This window comes from Populus euphratica, unplaced genomic scaffold (assembly GCF_000495115.2).
Source record: "Populus euphratica unplaced genomic scaffold, PopEup_1.0 scaffold35.1, whole genome shotgun sequence".
Classification (NCBI taxonomy): Eukaryota; Viridiplantae; Streptophyta; class Magnoliopsida; order Malpighiales; family Salicaceae; genus Populus; species Populus euphratica.
Window position 1 is genome coordinate 1,617,692 of NW_011499860.1, and position 3,801 is coordinate 1,621,492.

General features: G+C 34.1%; 1 long non-coding RNA gene across 1 annotated transcript; it reads right to left on the reverse strand.

The window, feature by feature from the left end:
* Window positions 1-414: 414 nt before the first annotated feature.
* LOC105124573 (uncharacterized) lies at window positions 415-3,446 on the reverse strand. The gene is made up of 3 exons (XR_842081.1): window positions 2,625-3,446; window positions 2,145-2,335; window positions 415-1,171 (listed from the first exon to the last, which is right to left on the reverse strand). It is a non-coding gene; the product is annotated as an uncharacterized LOC105124573 (long non-coding RNA).
* Window positions 3,447-3,801: the final 355 nt, after the last annotated feature.

The following is a 3,801-nucleotide window of genomic DNA, read 5'->3' on the forward strand; positions in this document are numbered from 1 at the left end:
GAGCTACTCTTACTTTTTCTCACTTCTTTATAACTCATGTCCACAATTAGTTATTCCCGTTGTAAAAACTCTTGTTTCCAAGTCCAAGAAGTTAACTTCACAGTAACCTTTCGTCACTGTTTTGAAATAAACTGCATTTGTTCAGAAAACCAATAAAGTTGATGGGTTAACATGCAATTTGCATTCTTTTATTTATTTTTTTATTAATATAAATATTCACATCAGCTTACATAGATTAGCTTATATATACTTTAATTAATTTTACAAATTTTAAAATTAATAACTATAAAAGTTCATAATCACTCTAAAATTTATTAAATTCATACTAATAATTTTTATAAAGTAAATCTAGAGTTAAAATACACTATTTCTTCAATTTTAATAGCACAAAATATGCTGTTTCAAATATGTGACTTGATCGGGCTGTAACAAGAGTATTAGACAAGATATCCCAAGGATGAGGTGGCCTGCGTACTCCTGCTTCTACATTGAAGAACAAGTTACAAGGAATCATGAGAATTCAGATGTTCGTTGCTTATGGGGTTTGTGTTTTGATGCTTAAAAACGTTGGTGGCCGCTGGTAGTGCTGCTTCCCGTCTTCAAGGTTTTGCCAGAATCTGGTGACGAGGATTAGGTGGCTAGCTAGCTAACTCCCCTTCCCTTTTCTTGCAAACTGATCATAGGTAGAATACATCCCAAATGGGGAGTCTGAATTTATGAATCCCAACTCTGATCAAGGGAAGACATGCAAGCTTAGTGTTTAACAACATAGAAGAACACCTATGAAAGTCGTTCACCATATCAATGGGAGGTTTCGTCATATATGAACACTTCCCCATCAATTTGTTATCGTTAGGATGACAATTACATCCATGCTTGATGATGGATCATCCGAACCGACCCAAATAAATTAAATATTCTATAAATAGTAATTGTTTAGATCAAATTTGGATAATAAAATCCAAAAAACCAAAGTTAGAAATAATAAATATTATTCTACCCTACCCCGAATATTATATATGTGTACGCATACATCCAGGATCCATATCACAGGTGTGCTCCATCGGACCGGCGGCTTGTGCATTTGAGGAATTGGAAGTTCTGGATGGCATTGATGTTGCACAAATTATCATGTGTCATAGGACGCGTGAGTGGCATATTAAAAGAGTTACTGAACATGTGAGGATATTGAATGAAGAGAAAGGTTTTGTTGCTGCTAGCATGATGGATACTGAAGGCAGTGAGATTCAAATGGGCGATCTTGGTGGTGCTTCATCTGCTGAGGCTAAAGTAGGGGTGAGAAAATTAATCGAATTATTCGGAATATCAATAAAAATAACATAAAATCAATCAAATCGAACAGTTTTATGAATTTTGTTGTGCAAGTTCGAGTAAAATTAATCAATCAAATCGAACAGTTTTATGAATTTTGATGGGCAATTTCGATTAAAATTAATCAAATTGATTATATAATTTGCAAAATGATTTTCTTATTAGATTTATTTAAAGTATGCATTGAGATTAGGACTCATTTTTGCAAAACTTAGTAACCCTGTCATCCAAAAATTTGATAAGATCAGATTCAAATATTTAAAATCCCTACCTGCCATGTAATGAATTGAGTTTTGGACTCGAATATAGATATGGATAATACTAAATTCCGAGTATCATGAGTACTCAGCCGGCATATTTGCCAGCTTTAGTAACAAGAGGCCCATTGACTAATGAAGGCTGGACATCCTAAAGACTCAGATGCCCATTATCTTCGAGGGCATCTTGAAATTTCAACATTCTCTTAAAACAGAATCATAGTGATAGAGGGCTTTTAAGGAAGCAACTAGCTTAAACATTACTATGCTTAATACCTGTGTTTTATGGGACTAAGAATTAAACAGCATGCAAATCAAGAATCTCTGTAGCTTTCTTGAATCAATCAAACCAATCAACTACTCCGAACCAGACAACTAATGATAGCTTAAGTTATTATCTAAGTAATTACTGCCATAGCAGGGTAAGGGCTAGGAACTTCAAAAATTGTAGGCATAAACAGTCCAGATGCTTCTTGTAGGAAAAAACATAACAAGGGAAGTCGAAACTAAACATATACCTTTTTCTAAAAAACAAGCGTAGGATATGAGGCTCACCATAAATCTTCATTCATTTACTTCGGGGGGTAAATACTTCAACACAGACGGTGTAGATGAAGATGACATAGCAATTTAAGCTGCTCCAATGACGGAATGTACAGGAATGTATTCAAAACCCGACAACAATGCTAATTTAGGAAATAAAAAGAAAAAGAACTAAATGATAGCTGAATAGTGTCATATAGAAACTCAGAGACTGGCGAGAAAGTTTAAAGAGTCTTTTGTTTATTCTTCCGCAACTATTTTGTATGCATTCAAGGTTTTTTTTCTTAATCCAGTTTGACAGAGGTAGAGCAGAAATGCAACAAACATCCTATTAGTTAGCCTGTACATGATATACATTTGAAATTGAAAATTTGTTATCTTTAACTCCTTTGTTTCAGGAGTCTGCTGCTGGATTTGAAAAGGTCTCATTAACCTGCTCTTCTCCACGCCCCCGCAGTCGAAAGGGTAAGGAACAAACATTGAGACTGTCACAGGAGCATATGACTAAACGAACCTGTCAAGCCTAATCTATCAGCAACATTGTACATTAGTAGTTTATCCCAGACAAGGCCAAAGAGTTGCTCCCCTCCAATGGAAAATGTCAAGGCCCACGAAAGAAGAAGAGTTGTAAATACTGTGAACCTACTGCTAGCTGATCTAACAACATAATCAACAGCCAAAACCAGCCTCCACAGAAAGAAGTTAAGTTCATGCTTCAATGGTAATTTCATGAGAGCATTAACTACATTATAGGTCATTGCTACATAACAGATGAGTTTGATGGCATTCTTTTCGCCTAACAATTTTTTTTTTCCTTGCCAGAGGTTCCCCCAACCTCAATCAGCCCCAAATAAGATAATACAATCCCCTTTTTTTGCAATAAGGAAAAAAACTAACAAAGTGAAACAATATCAAGAGAAAATGACTCAGTAAGGAAACACTGTTTTCCCTAAACGTTGTTGCAAGGAAGGCAGAGCAATACCACCTGAGCCACATACCTCACTCGTTCAAAACACAAACTACTCATACATAATACAGGCAATGTTTACACTCTGTTATCCAAGAAGGACAGCCACTATTCATTAAACTAACCAACAAAATGGAGGCTTGCAAAGAAGTAATCAATTCGATCTCGGCATACGAATTTCAAGTGAAACAATACAAATCATTCACAATGTTGCGAGATTTGGAGATTTTTTTTTTTACCTACGAGGACGAATGCGAGGGAAAGAGCGAGAATAGAAGGGACCAGGCCAGAAGTAGAAGCAACAGACAGCCCAAAGCCTAGGCAAGAATGCGAATCCAAATTTGTAACTATATTTTAAAGTTGAAATAACTTCATCATTCTTATGCTTTCATTTTCAAAGTTGAATTTTTTTAATTAAATTAAATTAATTTATTAAATATAAACATAAAATCATCACTTTATAATGTTTTATTTGATTTATTTTATAAATTATTACTTTAATAATACATGTGATGTTTTTTTAGTGTTATTGTGTAACCTTTCAAAGTAATATTAAAACTATTTCGATGAGATCTTTCTTGTAAAATGGTGTCCATAGCATAGCGATAATAAATCTTCAATATGTTTTGTTTTTTTCTTCTCCAGAGTATATAATATCGACAATTTTTTTATAATTAATTATTGTTTATTCTTTTTTTTATT